This window comes from Hermetia illucens, chromosome 5, assembly GCF_905115235.1.
Source record: "Hermetia illucens chromosome 5, iHerIll2.2.curated.20191125, whole genome shotgun sequence".
Taxonomy (NCBI): Eukaryota; Metazoa; Arthropoda; class Insecta; order Diptera; family Stratiomyidae; genus Hermetia; species Hermetia illucens.
The window spans coordinates 98096837-98115005 of record NC_051853.1 but is presented as its reverse complement, the minus strand read 5'-3'; the positions used below and the strand labels follow the sequence as shown (position 1 = coordinate 98115005).

At 41.1% G+C, this 18169-nt stretch overlaps 1 protein-coding gene across 9 annotated transcripts in view; it reads right to left on the bottom strand.

The window, feature by feature from the left end:
- Window positions 1–18169, bottom strand: part of LOC119657187 (ubiquitin carboxyl-terminal hydrolase Usp2) — a 60829-nt gene that overhangs the window by 41903 nt on the left and 757 nt on the right. For 2 of the 9 annotated variants that reach the window (XM_038063982.1, XM_038063976.1), the window contains exon 1: window positions 1563–1731. The exons of 2 other annotated variants lie outside the window; for them this stretch is intronic. The gene's annotated coding sequence lies outside the window, so the exon portion shown is untranslated. Of the gene's footprint in view, window positions 1–55; window positions 484–1562; window positions 1732–18169 lie in introns of those variants that run through there. 5 more of the 9 variants (XM_038063983.1, XM_038063985.1, XM_038063987.1 and 2 more) reach the window with 4 other exon arrangements.

Sequence of the window (18169 nt, the reverse complement as noted above, 5' to 3'; positions counted from 1 at the left end):
AATATCTGTCTGCGCCTCAAATCCAAATAAAATTTCCAAGACGGGAATCACTCACCTTCCGCTTGACTTCCTCTCGCCCTTATTCAATTATTTCAATCCAAATCAAATGACATTGAGTGTCACCTAAGCCACAGCCGCCTGTCTTTATGGAAGTGCCACTGGAAGATCAATTTCAAAACTCATTGCACCGCGAAATTGTAAACAAATCGACTTAATCTGCGATGCCGTAACAACCACTTCTTTTCGCAAAATAGGAAAACTATGACCGAGATAGAAAGAATGTAAATAAACAACTCAAGCGACTCAGTGAATCCGAATGGAGATGCGGTGCGGGGTGAACATTTGACTCATGTGCATCGTGAGCAAGGTGTTCCGCTCGCTGCCAATGCCACGAACACCTTGCACTCGATTCTCTACGCCTACCCGATGCGAATGCCGCCGCCGTTACCGCGAGGGAACAGTCAAGTGCGCGACTGAGTCTGCTGATAGTTTGAGCGGGGTTCACCGGGGGCGGAAGTGTTTTCTCTAAGCTTCGGAATGAGTCATACCCATTCATTCACTCCCAGCTTCTCAGCTTCAAACGAGGCACCTTACAGACTGCGGCGTGTTACTCGCTCGATTACTATCAGAGCGCTTTCTCCTAACGTTGTGTCCGGGTCCCAGCAGGTGGATTGATAATGATTATCGACACTAAACGCAGACAAGCAAGTCTCTATCTCTGGCGTTATGCAATACTGGCAGCGGGTCCCCCGGGGGCAACAGTCAGCGGTTAACCTCTAAAGCGCTTTCCTTGCCCCGGACATCATACTTTGTACGAGGTGATTTGTGACGATGAGACGACCTTTGCATTTCTCGGATCGATACATTTCAGTGCTTCGGCAAAACTGTCATACACGTAACCCTGTTTGCATACAAACTTTCTTGAAATCAAGGTCGACATTGCCGTACATTCGTGCGAGTCCAACTGGAGAAATCCTCCACCGGATTCTTTCAGCTTCAGTCTGCACGTTAGCTAAATCGAAAGCGCACAATACTCTCGATGGAATTCGCTTCAGTCCATATATTTTGCCGCTGGTCACAGACGTCGTTTGAATGAAAATAAATTTTTCCTTCAAGAAAGAGCACACCCGAGAAAACTGCCTGCACGGTGGCGGCGCTAAATTTAGTTCTCTGCTGGGAGACGACGAATTCATCAGCGATGCGCTACCACTGGCGTTTACAAAAACAAATCGATCAAACTTCTTTTGCGCGACATTTTAGGATTCGTGAGTATTCACGCGGAGAAATCCCACGGCTGACTTTTTCGCCAACGAGCGGTGCTCTAGCCACGGAAACCTGAGCACTTTTCGGAAATGGTTTTTAACACAAATATGCGCAAATGGTGATCACTGCATAATATTTTACCATCATCGACAAAATTAGAACGTGAGTTCGGTGCGATCGACAAATGAAAAATTTCTCTGGTGTCATCGTTTGATTTGCACATCACACTTTGGAACGAAATGAAAATTCTCGCAAGAATATCTCCCTCATTCAACCGGACAAGCAACTTATTTACTTACAATGTATTCAAGCTGTTGTTCTATTGAGTTCTCTAGATTTTTCCCGAATTGTTTCTAAGATTTTCGACAATCACAGCACGAAATTGCAATTTTAGAACGGAGGTCTCCATTTTAATCCCATCACTGAATTTGACATTTTTCGACTTGCTTAACGACAGAATGCCCGACGTCGACACGAAGAGGTGACGAATTGGAATCGTAATAGCAGGTGTTGCCTGATGTGGGGTAATTTTGTATGGACGTCGTGTGTTGCTCCAATTGGAAGAAATGCTTTCATTAATTTACGATATTTCGTGTGTGCGATGCCGGAGAGCTTCCTTGGCGCCACTGTAGACTTCCAGGCGAGTACGATACCGGAATGTGAGATGCTAACATGGTTTGACTCCAGCATGTGTGTGACATTGACCTAATTAATGGGAAGCTTTAACTTTTCTTGGCACAACAAAAGTAAGCATTGATTGTTTATACATTTTATCAATCAGAATGTTGTTTTCCTTCTTATGCATAATTGAATGCATTTTGCCTAATCCGAAAAATGCATTGCGCTTATGGCATGCAGAAACAATGGCTTTTTAAAGTTTTAACTAAAGAGGAACATTACTGAAGTCAATTCAGCCTCTGTCACATTCAATTTACCCGGAAACAGTTGGAATTATTGTCGCGAAATTTGGTGGAAATGTGTGGCCTGTAAGATTTTCCATATAACGAGTCATTAAGGAAGGACTCCACCCCTATTTGAAAAGAAAGTAAGAAGTTTCTTCAAATGTGCTCATATGGGGTATCAAATGAAAGGGCTCAGTTGGTACTTCTCAGGTCTTTTGAACCTACAGTGCGTGGCCAATTATTAGAGCCATCTTTGGAAAAATACATAATTTCATTTTATATAAACATGTTACCAATTTTTTCAAATTGTTTATGTTATCAAACAATACTGAGTAGACATTTGAAATATACTTCTTCTATACTTAACCACCAAAAAAGCCTCTGTCAACTATATCTTATTCATTACATTTTTCTTAAAAACCTTGTTTTTCATTGATCTTCAAAGGCTTAGTGGGGTTAAATTCCGTTGGCCGCCCTAAACCTCTTGTTTGGCTTTTTTTTCTAAAAAGTTCTCTTCTTTTTGGCCTTTTGCCATGGCGCAGAGACTTCCACAAATATTAAGTGGCCATTTAATAACCATTCGTGTACTTTAAGTATAATTGTGGTTTCCAAGAGCTTCATGTATTGGCCCTGCCTCATAGTCTTTTGGATAATTTATAGGCGCCCTGTACTTTTGCTGCCAATCATTGACCAGACTACAATACAATGAATGTTTGACCATTTTTACGGTGCTCAGAGGTGGCCAAACCAAAACCAAGTGGCCGAGGAGAACCTCCATAGTGGTGGTACCGGGAGACGCTGTACTCACTTTGGCTTACAGGCCGTGAGGCAGTAGGCGAATGCTTCAAAGGCCTAATCAGGGCGATCAGACCTGAGTCTGTACAGGGACTCATCTGAAGTGGCAAATTGGTCACGAAACCTCACCAGTGGTATACTGGTACCATGGAAACCGAGGTAGCCCCTGGACTCTCATACTGCGGGTGAACTCCCGTTGTATGTAAGTACAGCTCGGGTATTTGCGTTTGGCCGCCTAGTGGGAGCTTCTTGGGGGTTGTTGGTTATGCTCAAGTGAGAAGAGACCTTCGGGCCTCGGCGTGGTGATGCGTTTAAACAGGGTGCCGTACTCTTTAGTTCGGTAGAGATTTAGGTAGGTCTTGCATCCACCAGTATCAATGCTGAACCATGCACTTGGTATAGACTGGTACCGTTGTTGCTTGTCACAGCGGGGCTCTGATTGTGCTCACAAAATCAATCCGTGTCTTAAGAAGACCGTGGGATTAAGCCCACGAGACAGGTATTCACGTAAAACCCCCTAGGACTCACTAACCATTTTTACAATGAAATCTTTTTTAAATTTTTCACATTTTTCTTCTCACAAATCCTGATTTGTCAGTCGATGCATATGCCGATGATTCATCAGAAAGGCAAACTCGGAAAAGATTATTGAGTCTGGACTTTGCAAAACAGCGACTAGATGGAAGCTAAATGGCTGGTCACTTTTATTTTTCCAAACATAAACAAGTAAATTCATATGTTATTTGCATCTATTGACCCACTTTATCGCCATCGCAGGGGTAAGAAGTGGTTTCTTTAATGGACTTACTGATATTGAACTACTGCTGCGTCCTGGATCTGTCCCAATATGGTCTTTAAAGAAGCCTTTCTATTTTTTTGACACAAATTTCTCCTATTTTTCGCTCATCTCTGGCTAGGTTAACCGTTTACGACCACACTTGTCATTTGGTGTTAATTGTAATTTTGCACCAACTTTCTGTTTAATTGTGTCTATACCGCGTTTGATATCAATGAAATTTTGAAATTTTTTATCTCAATATCTTTCTCACCGCATCAGGGAAATCCCAACTATTTCCTTAAAAACTGTTACGAGAAAAAATTGGTAGGTGTGGAGGGTAGGAAACCGAACAGTCCAGAGAACATCAAACGTCAAATTTGAAACCTTACATTGTCTAAAATGTACTGGTTGTTATCGACAAGGGAGAAAATTACTTGTTTTCAAAGGTTCATTTTTCCAAGCATTTTAACTTTAACTTTTAGACCGATGAGAGTCCCTTTATATTTCATAGGCATTATGGAAGCACATGTCACTAGATCAGGAATTGTGAAAATAAGAGGTTGTAAAGCGAACACAAGAATATAGTAACGGCTCGATAAGGTTTCAAGGGTATATTTCGTACTAAGTGGCTGAACATTTAGTTCCTATCACTGGCGGCAATCTGGCACAAAATTGTTACTTCTGAATACTAAACGATCATGCGTTCCCATCAGGTGATAAATTGTTTAATAAAAATGTTAAGATCTTTATGAATTACAACGACCGAAATCGCATTTGTTTGAACCTACAACTGGTTAGAGTTAATAAAAATGAATTTTGTTTTGGGATGAGCTTGTCCTTAGCCCACCATCCCCTTGGCGGGTTTTGAATTGCATATAAACGAGCCAATTGCCACCTGTTGCCGCTTTCGATCACGCTGCTCCGCAGGGTAGAGGCGCTGAGGCAGCGTCTGATGAGATCACCTCTGCCCTGCGAATGAAACCGTATAGCCAATATTTAAAAAATTTTAAAAGTACTAGGCGCTCGCCCACGAAAGAGTAGTCCGCGCACTGAATAGCAGAAGTAAGTTGCTTCTCAAATATGTGCAGCCCGCCATCAAGTAGATGGTGGGCTAAGGACAAGCTCATCCCAAAACAAAATTCATTTTTAACTTTGTTGTTTAAAAAAAAAACTTAAAAATGACCTCCATTCATTTATTAGAAAACTGCCCTTAAGGGGGTCATCCCGTGTGTCGGATCCAAGGAATCAATTTTTTTTTGCATCAAATGTATCTAGATATAGTGTAAAATATATGAGCAAAGTGATTTTCTGATATTCGAAGTCGTTCGAAAATTATAGTGTTAAACAAGTAATAAGTCACATGCCAGATTTATGTCGGTAATGAACAAGATAGAACACAATATGATAGCTTTGATTACTATTATTGCTAACAAAGTTATAACAGCAAGGCATCACCATAGAATAGTCTAAGAGCTGGCTACAATAGAAATCTACTCGATTCGTTACATGAATCTTTTTTCCTGGAAATGGTTGGATTGTTCGTTCACAGTTCCCACCATCTCACCAAATTTCGTGAAAATCGGTATAGCCGTTTCAGAGAAGTGCCCGTGACAGACAGACAGACATTGAACGGATTTTAATTTTCAAAAAAGCTTAAAGAGGAAATATGAGATTTTCAAATTGGGCCTGCTGTTCATATGAGTTCACTGTATATGATGATGACGTCAAACAAGCTTTACATTACAATCAATTCACAGGAAATACAAACCTTTGACCTTTAACTTTGTTAATAATGAATTATGTCTTATATTACCCCTCACACTGATGCCAAATTTTGTTCTTCTAGGATACACTTAAGGGAGGATTCCATTATTAACTTTATTTGGGCAAATATCGGAACGGAATGTATTTTGAGGCCTACATTTCGCATAGATGCGTTGCGTTCTATTTTCAGATTTTTACATTAGCTCCAAGAACCAGACTGGCTTCACTTTTAGAGGCTCACATTTTGAGCCTTCACTCCATTCGGGTGTGGCAGACATACGGACAGACAGACAGACATTGAATCTATTTTTCGTTTCACATAAAACTTTAAATTACTTACGAAAATCAAAATATGACAAATATTATTATATCTAACAAAATTAAGTGCCATGAATTAGCAGTAAGAAGATTTTTTGTGAAATTTTTGAAAACGGATAGTTTACTACGCCAATTTACCATTGAGCGGCATTATAAGATCTAATAATAAGAATAATCGTTGGCGCAACAATCCAGGTTGGATCAAGACCGTTACGATACACTACATTACACTGTAAGAGGCAATGTGGTCAGCATTGCGCTCGCCTGCCACCAGTGAGATTTGAACCGCTACGATAGCTCAACGCTCTACCAACTTGAGCCTCATATTTTGTGGGATTTCTTTTTTACAGAACTAAACTTAGTACGAAAAATTAACTACAGCTAATTTGGGGTGCATTGCCATTAATCAGATACAGTTTGTTTAAAATTAACGATCATCTATTTCTCCGTCTGTTAATATCTCAGGTATTTGGAAGATGGAAGGACGCCTATGAAACCCTGGCGACAACGATTAATTCTAGTTGCTTTTATAGTGCTACTGTTGTAGAAGAAGTCAGGAAACCGGAAGCCGGATGCTTCAGATATGAAACGAACAAGAGAGCGAGAAAATGAGAGACACCTTATCCTGAATGCCCATGCCCGGTTCGTGTAGTTATATCGTGAATAATGCTTTCATGATATCGGACAACCACGGAATGTCTTCCCGTCTAGACAATGTGTGACCCAGTACTTCAAGAATAATCTCAGTCGATGTTGAGTCCGAGCATAAGCTCCTCAAGACATTCGATTTGACCATCATATTATAGTGAACATCAGATAGCTAAAGCGCATGTTTCATCTCTCGATACACATCAGGAATTGTCAAGGCTCTTGGAAAACGTCCCACTCCTTTTCCCATAAATCTTCCATTTTGTGTCAACAACTTCTTATGATTCAGTAATGGTGCCCGCATTTGATAATGAATTCACTTCTGACAAATCCTTAATACTCTTGTCATCACCAGAAAAAAATTATGAAGTTCGAAAGAAAATATGGCAATTCATCCCAGTTGATACATAAAATAACATTCACATAGCAAGAATTCATTCATTCGGATCTTGGAAAGATCGGACAGCGTAAGTAACATCTTATCAGATTCAGGCAGATTCTCAACTACCACTAAAAATATCACACAGTGTCTTCCGTAAAATGTTGATGGTAATAGTAATACATAATTAATTCAAAATGGCAAACACTCCATTGAACTAGCGGAACCTTTGCTTTGGAGATTGGCATTCCGTCAAAGAATACATTGTTTGTCGTAAAGGGAATTAATAGGGATAGATATTTGTGTGCTATTTAAGAGGAGTGTACTAGGGCTCCATTCTGCACTGATACTATCTTTTTATGTAATCGGTGACGCCCTTTGTGTTGTCTCGAACGGGCGAAGTCCTCTCTTCCCGAAATTTGCTCGTTGCAGAGGAAGTATTCCGGAGAAACAAATAGCTGTTATCAGAACGAGATATAAAAGCAGAAAATATCTCATGCTGCATCGAAATGCGGAGTCCGACAGTACTCTCTTCTGTCACTGATACTGACCTTGTCGACGCTGCCTTGTCTGGAGGATTTGCAAGGCTTCAATGGACCATAACATCTTCCCTCAGATGCATCAACTACGCAGATGGGATCTGCTTATTGTTTCACCTATTCATGCAGCTTGGCCAAAAAACTCTGATTTTGTAGCAGACAAGTAGGTTCGGCTTGAAGAAAAATACACCAAAGTCAAGATCCTGAGTCCAATCGATTATAGCACTCCTTTTGTTTGCAATAATGAGCAGAATATCGAGGGCGTCGAACAGTTTGTAATCAAGAAAGCTTTAAAGCGTCTCCCGGCAACGGTAACAACCCTCAACTAGTTTATCCCGGTAGCGTTGTCTCCTAATGATGGCAACAATTCAATGTTGCTTTATGTATCCGCTAAATCTGAAAATTCAGGTACCTTAACCACAAACATTAAGATTAAGATACTCCGCGGCGAAGTTCTTGCTATGCTGCTACTTGGGAGTAGCACATGGAAAGTGACCGCCACTCTTGCTCAAAAGTTCGGAGACTCCGCCAACACCTGTCTCCGATGTGTCATCAGGGTGCTCTGGTCCGACCCAACCTCCGGTGAAATTCTACTTTTCGTCCATGAAATGGCTAGTCATCGTAACATGACGATGTTGACTGTTTCTTAAAAAAAAAACAAAATCATTTTTGCCAATGCGCTAAGGACGCTCATGTTAGTCCTTGCAGTTTCCGTAGAGCTGCTACTTGGATCAATATGGAAATCTTGGGAATTTGAGATGTCTCCCAGAGAGTGAAGCAATAATAATCGTTAAGACTCCGAGGAATAGCACCAATCTTGAATGCAATAATAGGTGGCGTATTTATATGCTTTCTGTCGTCGCAGAGATAGTAGCTAAAATAATCCTGTTATGCTTCAATATAGAGCAAGTTGGTTTCTGCTCTGGATCCTCTTGCATAGACCACAAGAACACTTTTTGGATCATTCTGCAACAGTGAGTGGAGTTTTGATCATCGCTTCACCTTTTCTCTAGCGATTTCGAGAAGGTTTTCGACAGTGTCAACAAGGAGTGTTTCTGTAGAGCTCTACGCAGGTGCTCGAGATCATTTTTGCTATTAGAGGTTAGAGAAACATCATTTGCCTAAAGCAGTGTATATGGCGCTGGAGGTCGGATGTCCCGTATCAGTATCAGAGCGATAAGAGAGCGCTTCTTTGATGGACACTGATAGAGACACGAAGCGATTTTGATGCACCCGCCACACTTTGAATTTTACTTTTCGGATCGTGGTAGAGTAATTTAACTCAGCGCACGAGTTCTTCTGGTACTAGATATTGTCACAGAGCATACCAGATCAGTTCGTGTGCCAGACGGTCCAGATCCGAAAATGCAATGTAAAGAGGGCGATGTTTCTCACGGTGTTTCGCCATGAGTAATCGCGCAGCGTGTATTGCGTAGTCCCGCAGTTTTTGACAAACCCGGCTGGATTCACAGTTATTTGAACGATGTCGCGAATATGTTTGTCAAGAATGGGTTCAAAAACCTTCATGGTATGGGACAGCAGCCAGATCGGACGGTAATTTGAACGTTCTGCTGAACTACCTTTTTTCCATATTGGAGCTGTGGTACTTTCTTACTAGTCACGAATGAAGAATTCACTGAGCCACAGTGTTGGGTCTCCACTCTTTGCTTTCCAGAGCTCAGATGCGATGTCGTCAGGTCCTGTTGCTTTCCCCCCATTTCATTCGTTTTCCTCAACTTCAGCGGCGCTGACAGGTGGAATTGCTCCTGCTCCTGCTAGAGGATGAATAAATTTTTCAGTTGAAATCTGCTCGAAATATTCTCGCCATCTATCCGCTGCGTCTCGGTGGTCGGTAAGCGAACTACCCTTATTGTCGTTAAAGCAACAGAAGTGTTCATTATTGTAATGGATCGCTCGGCGGACAGCGATCTTTGCTTCTCGGTTGGGAATCTTGTAAATTTGCCAATTGGCCAGCATTCTACCGACGAGAAACTTATGGTAGAAGCGTTTCCTTTGACGGACCTTCATTTCGACATCGTCGTTCCAAAGCCAAGTATCTCGATTGATGGATCACTTATCTGGCTTGGTGACCCCGAGGATTGCATAAGCCGCATTGTGGCTCGTGTCTTTAAGTTGGTTCCACGATTCTTCCATTTTCGTATGAATAGAGCTTAAATAGGGCAAATGGTACTTTTGCGCTAACTAAATATTGTTGTTAGTGATTAGAGCGCTACCTGGTTGCCGAAAAAACGCAGCTTAAATCTCACTGATGGCAGAGGAATTCAGTTCTGAATGACTATCTGAGTCAAATCGGGGTTATAATTACGGGCGAGCACAATACTGACCATCTTGCCTTCTAGTGTATCGTCACGGTCTTGAATAACATGCTTCGCCCTTCCCACATTTCTTGCCTTTAGTAGCTTCGCAGATATTCCATATATATCCGCGCTTTGTGGTTTTCAGAAAAAGATTTCGCTTTCAAGCAAATCAGGAACATATGAAATTTTCTTTCTTCAGCAGACGATGGAAAACCATGAATTGCAACATATTTTCAACTTTGAGGCAGACCATGGTAGCATAGCCAGAGTAAAACTGTTCCTGGCCAAGAAAGAATTCACTACCCCAACAAAATTAGTAGGACTGACTGGACGGATATTGACTAATGAGCGAGACCAGATAAAAGCAGAAAGATAACTTTGGAAATCTTCAACAACCACTAACGGCCTAAGATAGGGCATTGCTCTATCATGCATCTTTTTCAACCTGATCCGTAATCCCCTACGCTAAAATAAGTGCCGTAGGCACTATCCACTTCAAGCCCAACTATGCTGACATATATTGATATAATGTTAGAACATTCTGACATATAGAAGTTGCCTTGGACCAAATAGAGTAGACACCGAAAGACCTTGGGCTGCACTTTAATGAACGTAAGACGAAATATATGGTGAATGGTTTCAGTTTCAAAACAAAATAACGTCCAATATCACTGATCAATTTGAAAACAATAAAGATAGGAAATTGCAACTTTGGAACTATTCGAAATTTCTCTTATCTCCGCTCCAAAGTCATAATCAATAACAGCTATGATGAGAAATTCGGGCACTGTTGTTTGCAGTCAGCCGAGCCTGTTTCAACTTACAAAAACTGCTCCGTTTGAAACCTCTCACCCAAAGCTCTTATTACACAGAACAATGATTTTCTAGTTCTCGTGTATTTTTTGCAACATTTAGTTTTTAGCAGAGAAACTGGCGAACTCTTAGCCAGGAAGTTTTCCCCCTACAGGAGGATGGAAACTTAGATAACCTGTACAACAGCGATCGCCCGGTTATTTAGTTGTGGATAAATTTCGACTCTATAGTCTGCGCTGCATGAGTCATTCAACCAGTGTGGGTAAAGATGATCCAGGCCGGCATGTTTGCAAGAGCAATATTTATATCTTAGAAGGTGCGGTGGCACAGACTAGGTCTCCAGATAGCTAGCTGCTCCCAGATGTGAAAAAAAAAATTATTCTGGCTTCTGTAACTTGATATTTTCCTATAATATTTAAGATATGATGACACACAATCATTATACATATTTTGATATTCACTACGAGATTAATCGGAAAATATTCGAGGGCAAACGTGAATCACACCGCGCTCTATTTTGCAGTTCATAATGAAAGCCGAATCTAGGTAATATGATATAGGAAATTTGTTTGATGGTGGCTGTCTCGAGTTTTGATAGAACAAATATCGATTGCATGGATCTCAGGTCAAATTAATTGACTTTAACTAGCTTGGTCCGATTTTATTAGCGAAGTGAAACATATTTAGAGGAATTCATAGGAATTGCAGAAAATGCAACCAAATCGAATGCACAAAGTAGTACTAAATCGCACTTAAAATTTTGAGGAATGAGGAAAATGGGGAAACGGCGTTCCATTGTAGTAAAGAAGTCCCGGCCATAAAAAACTTCTAGAAGCCGTCAGATAAAAGGAGTGTTGTACTGAATAAAGAAGACCTTAAAGAAGAGGATCTAGATACTTTAAGATTTTAGTGTCCAATTTGAGGCAACAAAATAGTCGAATGAGCTTAAAAATTTAAGTACGTCAAATATCATGTACATATTACTATACTTTCAATTATTAGAACAGAATAGCGTAAAAATAGAAAACTGATTGTGTAAATATGTAATATTTGAGAATTTTGGGGGCGGGATTAACGTAGACCCAGTAAAGCCATATACGAAGTGTTTTTGCTTCCCTGCTCCCAACAGTATTGGATGCAGAATATGACCCAGAAATACTATATTTTCGACAATATGATCCCTTCTTCAATGAAAATACCGACTAGTTTCTGTACTTTTTAATTAAAAATTATAAATATGGAACGTGTCTACATAGAACCATGAGCCTCAGAACTTGTATAGGGGTGAAAGGCTTTTGAAAAGAACACATATAGCATTTCTTATAAATAGCAGAATCAAATCTTAGAAGCTAAAGAAGACTGTGATTTAACTGCGGCTATTGGCAACTGTTTTAAGCACAGATGAATTATTAGTTGCATGCATGCTTCATTATACTCGCTATACATTGAGAGTTCTAGAATGGAGGTTAAAACGTAGTATTTGTCTCAACAAAAGCCTGGGTAATGCATGCTGATTTAACACCTACCTGGTAGGTCCTGCGTAATGTAATGTCTTCCTGGTTCCGAGGAGTGTAACAGGCTGATAACCTGTTCACAGCATAATGTTGTCTTGTAAATCAAAAGTGAACCTCGGATCCGATCGGAAATATGTATAACAAGGATTATGGCTTTGGAAAATACTACGTGTTTGAAGCCTGGAATGTGCTTTCCCAGTTTAGAATTGGCCTTTTATAACATTTATCCAGCAGGTCAAAAAAGATAAGGTTGATAGAGGTTCGGGAAACGCAGTCATTGAAGTATTTGACTGTCGAATGCACAGCTGGAACACCAGAATGCAACATAGCTCTTGTCTACCATAAGAATTTCATCCGCAACATCACATACTTCAGACCAAGCAATGAAAAAATTGGTGCGCTTCGAGTGGAAACTAAATTCTTCAACGTTTGGCTAATCAACGTTCTATAGTTGCCTTGACGGTATTTGCTTTATTGCCTTCAAATGATGTAGAGATAGTATCGTTCCAAGTGTGCTCTCGCACCATATAAAGCCATGTGAGGTAGCAAATACAAGATATCGATTAGAAATCGAAAAATATGAAAAACGTTGTGATAGTCCGTGCACTTTGTTTCTAGGCCCCGAACCACTCTCCGTTACAATGCATATTGCCATATTTTAGAAATTGACTGTGAACCTAATATAGGTTTTAGTAAGAAGCAGCATACTACATGGAACCATAATATACTCAAATATTTTCAGATAAAAAATCAACAAAACCTTTCAAACCTGAAGCACCGAGTTTCAGTTTTCCCACTTGCTCTGGTTTGCTTCAAGTCGTTTTCCAAATTCAGGTAAACCTAACCAGCCAAGTTATTATTTAGAGAATATCTGATATTTCCTTTCGAGTGAGAATTGAGAGAGTTTCTAGAAAATTAAGAAAATTTTAATGAAACCGGGGAAGAAAAATTAAGTGGAGAAAAAAGGTGAGAATTCTAGTTTATAAGGAGAAATCTTTACTTGTTCGAGAGAGAACTCGCAGATTAGATAGAAATGAGCCAACCGCGCAATGTTTCCTTGAACTCTATAAGCTGATAAGAAGTTTGGACAGCGAAAAAGGAGCGAGAGAGAAAATAAGTTGACCTGATCCGCAAACAGCCCAGACCTCAACCAGACTGAGAACGTCTGGGGAGCTGCAGTAGAAAAATCCCACAGAATCGAAAATGTTTAGTATGAAAACTTTTCGTCTAATGTACTTCATTCGCTTTAACAATCATTGCTAGAGTCGTTGTAAGCTATCACTAAGAATAATGGAGGCGAAACTCGATTTTGACTTTCTTCTTTCTTCTTCAGATTTAAAGTAAAATATATATAAACTGTCTATGGAGTTCAATTTCCGCATAGTTTTCTAAGCCTACTTTTCTGTAAAATATGCGTAAAATTTTAAGAGCGATGGTTTTCACAACTATTAATTTATAATATTTGCCAGTATGTATCCATAATTTTCTTTAGTTCTTGTTATGCAAATAAGGGAATGTCGGAATTTTTTTCCGTTGTGTATATGTTGGAACTTTAAAAGAGCAAATCCTGCAAGCGTTGAAATGATACCAGAAAGCCGATATCATTAGCGTGAAGTGAACTGAAAAACGTAAACAGCACGTCTTGGCGAAAGTGACGAAAAGTGCCAGCAGGTCATCGAACACAACATACAAACAACATCAGGAGCGAGCCAAACATCTTTGCCTCGAGAGAATCTTAGAACTAAGATGTATCGCTGATGAAATCTGCAAAAAGAAGAAACTATAGCATATAAACGTTGATATCGACAGATTGAACGATAACTAAAACAGACGTAATTGAAAATTTGTCAGCCCAGAACTACATTTTACAGGGACGCAGGCGCCGATAAAATATCGATGGGGCCTATATTTCGAGGAGCTTTCAATGCCAGAGCACAATTTCCGCAAATCGAAGAACCTTCTTGGTCATTCAATAACGTTCAAAAAATAATCGCATTGAATAAAAAGCCTGGAGGAAATGATAGGGCGTTTAGCTCAATCAGCGCAGCAGGGCGGGCAGCCGGCCATGCAGGGAAATGGGCAAGGGTTGTTAACGCATGGACCGTGATTAAATAAATTAAGACGAGCCAAACAAATCCGTGTCTATACGCTAAACATTGTTACCATCACTGGAAAAACGGAGAAACTTCCTAGAACCATTCGGAAGAGGTGCATATTTACGCACTTCAAGTGCGTTGCCAAAAGCTTCGACATACAACGTAAACGTGGTTATCAATTTCTCTAGTTTGGTAACCAGATGGTCAAAGGGTAGTATAGATACCAGGGCGAAACATGAATTGGTACCCACGATGGCACATAAAACCTGGGAAATGCCTGTTGGATCAACACCAACAGCTCTTCTACCAAGTCCTATCTCCACCTCCACGTGGTGACCGCAGAGCTCTTTTTTAACGAAAAGCTGTAGGCGGAGAAGGATGACGGCGATTCTCCCGCGGCTAAAGATCGGAAAAATTATACCAACTGGTCCTCCACGTCGGGGGTTGGGTAGCGCTGGCAACCTCACATGGAAAACAACTTGTTACGAAGCCACAATAGGAGCTTCGAACTGGACCGGCAACACAACGGCGAACCCGGCAACGAAAACGGAATAACGATTTGCGCATTTTCTCATGGAACGTACGCTTCCTGTACAGAGAAGGACCTGCCAAGCAGCTAGCTGATACCCTGCATAGCGCTGATGTAACAGTGTTGCAGGAGATGCGTTGGACAGGGACCAGTTTCCTGGGGAAGAGCCACTACACCATATATTATAGTAGTCAACCAGTAAAGTGTTCCTCAGAGTAGATTTTTTAGTCTACCAAAAATGAAACCTCCTATTATAGGCTTTGAAAACATAAGCGAACGGCTAGGCACTCTCCGCTTGCGAGGAAAATTTAAAAATATAAGCTTCATTAACGTTCACGGAGACTGCAGATTTGGAGAAGAATACCTTCTACGAACGAACCCTCGAAGCCTGTCCTAAGTATGATATCAAAATCATACTTGGAGATTTTAACAGCCAAGTAGGGATGGAGCCCATATTCAAGCAATGCGTTGGTTCCCATAACTTATTTACTTACTTACATAAGGACCCCAATGATAATGGACTGTGGATTATTCAATTAGCATTGTCACACGAAATAGGTATTCGAAGTACCTGCTTTGGAAAGCGTTCCACAAACAAATGGGGGCCTCTCCAGACGAGATCACTTTCAACCAAATTGATCACGTGTTGATCGAACGCCGCCACCTACCAGCCTTGATTAATGTCAGAAAATATAGGCGGGCCAATATAGGCTCGGATCTCTATCTCCTTGGCATGGTGCTCCGTGCTCGAAAAAACAACTACACCTAGAATCCCCTCTGACAATCACGTGAGAGATAACACTCAAACCAACCACAGCGCAGCCCTCCGTAACACCTATAAAGGGGGAATGGATGCTGCAATAACCGCAGTCAACAGAGATCCTTGAGATGAAGCATCAACAAACGATATTCACCATCACCTTAAGAACGTTATCATTCATACGGCCACAAACATACTTGGTCCTAGTCGCAAAAAAGTCGGAACGCTGAGTTGACGATGAATGTAAGCTAGCAACGAACCAAAGAATGCCGCATACCGACTAATGTTGCGTACTTAAAGGACGCTGGCACGTGCGGAGACTTATCACGAACTCCGTCGAGCGAAGAAGCGACTTCACAGACGAAAAATGGAAGCCTGATGTGATATCTATAAGATATTCTCCGCTATCTTGCTAGGTCGGATAGCCCCATATGCCTAGAACATCATTGACTTATACCAAAGGGGCTTTACTCCAGGCAAATCAGCAACAGATCAGATTTTCTCTCTGCACTAAGTAATGGAAAGGCTGTTGGAATATGGGCATCAATTGCATCATCTTTTCATCGACTCTAAGGACGCCTATGATAGCGTAGCGAGAAAATTCGGTATCCCGATGAAACTGATAAGATTGACTAGGCTGCCCCTGACCAATATGCGAAGACAGATAAAAGCAGCAGGACCACCATCCTCTTTAAGCACTATGCTGACAATATCAAAATCATAGGAAAAACGACCCGAGACATACAAATTGCCTTCATCCAAATTGAGCAGGCGGCGCGAGATCTTGGGCTGCACATCAATCAAGGCAAGACGAAATATATGGTGGCAACGTCAGCACCAAAAACCAACCAACAATATCAAGAAGATAAATAACTTTGAGATCGTTGATAATTTCTCCTATCTAGGTTCAAAAATCACAACCGATAACAACTATAACGTTGAAATTCGCGTTGAATGCCAACAGAGCTTATTTCAGCGTACAAAAACTGTTCCACTCGAAACGTCTCACCATAGGGTCAAAGCTCTTACTTTACAAGACAATGATCTTGCAAGTCCTTATATATTCCTCGGAGACTTCGAAGGATTTTTGGCCCCCTACATGAGGATAGACGATTCCGTAGTCTACATAACGACCAAATCTATGAGCTACACCATGACCGTCAGGTTGTGGATAAAATCCGGCTCAACCAGTTACGGTGGGCGGGTCACTTAAACCTTATGAGTGAGGATGATCCAGACCGGAAAGTCTATAAGGGCAATATCTATGGTAGAAAATAAAGACGAGCTAGATCCTGCCTGAGCTGGAGCGATGACGTAGGCCAGGACGTCAGACAGCTTTTAGGAATATCGAATAAGTGGACCTCGGCGCAAAACCGGGATGGCTGGAGTTCCATATTAAGGCAGGTCTAGACCGGATCCTGGTTGTTGCGCCGTTGGTGATGATGATGTTGGTAGCCCACCCACTCAATATAGTGACTTTGCCATCTTTGGAGATTTCCGTGGCGCCATTTAAATCGAGGAATTTGATTCCCGGCTGATGTAGCTCATGACTGCACCATTCATTTCTTTACCGCAAGGCAGACGGCACCAGGTGATATGGAGGAAAAAGGAATTGTCGCTAAAAATTTAGCCCACAAAGCGACTTATGCAACCCTCGGAATTACCACACATGGTAAGGGATTAATTAATCGTGGCTTTGGAACAACGATGCCCAAATCAAGGGCCGTGGAAAGAAGCGCCTCTATCAACCAAACGAACGAAATCGGATAAACCAACAGGAATTGACGACATCGGTCTGAAAAGAAGGTTCAAATTACGATCGATTCTAAAGAGAACAAGAAAGAGACCCTGGCGAGCTTAATAAAGTAGCGATGGTTTTGTTCAAAGCAAAATCTAGTTAAAATCGGTTCACTATCTATCTGTCACAAACACATTTGTCGCAAACTGAACGTGAACTGCATTATGAAATTTCTTCACCCATCAGCGCAACGTGAAATAAGTGACGTTCCACAACTAGCGTTCATTTTAGTCGATGTTTGAACGAAAATGTTAAATCTAAAATTTGCCCGAGTGTTGTTGGCCTTATAGCCCTTATTGGTTCTGAATGCTAGCCGACTATCAAAGACAATGAACGGTGCCTCCCGGTAATGGTTGAATCAGTGGCGCAACACATTGTGATCATATCCGAAATGAGGACACTCGCAATCGCTATGGGGTTGCATCCATCGCGACAAAATTGGAGGCACCGTGGACGGTGTGGTTATATAATTCGCCCTGAAGAGAAATGACTACCTACGATTGGCTTCAGTGTCAAAGTCAATGGGTAGCGACCAAAAAACCGATCGAAGCAGAGTCACCTCTGTGTAGCTTGATACGCTAGGTGGTGATTTGAGAGCCTCGCGAACCACCCGGACCAAGCCTCCACGACCGGGGAAAGGAGTAAACAATAGGACTAGTGGATTCAACGACCACTTGGCGTCTTTCTAGGTAAGGCCATTTCCTCATCTTTCTTGTGTCAATAAAAGCCTGTACAAATGGTATATTGGTCAGTCTAAGCGAGTCACTTACTCTAGCGATTCTGTTCCTGGGAATCCGATGCACTTTATATTTTCAAGAACTTTAGCTGAGAGTGCCTGCGTTACCCTATTCCTTTCTAATTGATTTTTATATTAGAGCTCGTTATGAAAGTTGAATTGAATTCATTACTTTTAATGAATTGACCAAATAGACTGAATAATTTAATTTCATGTTTA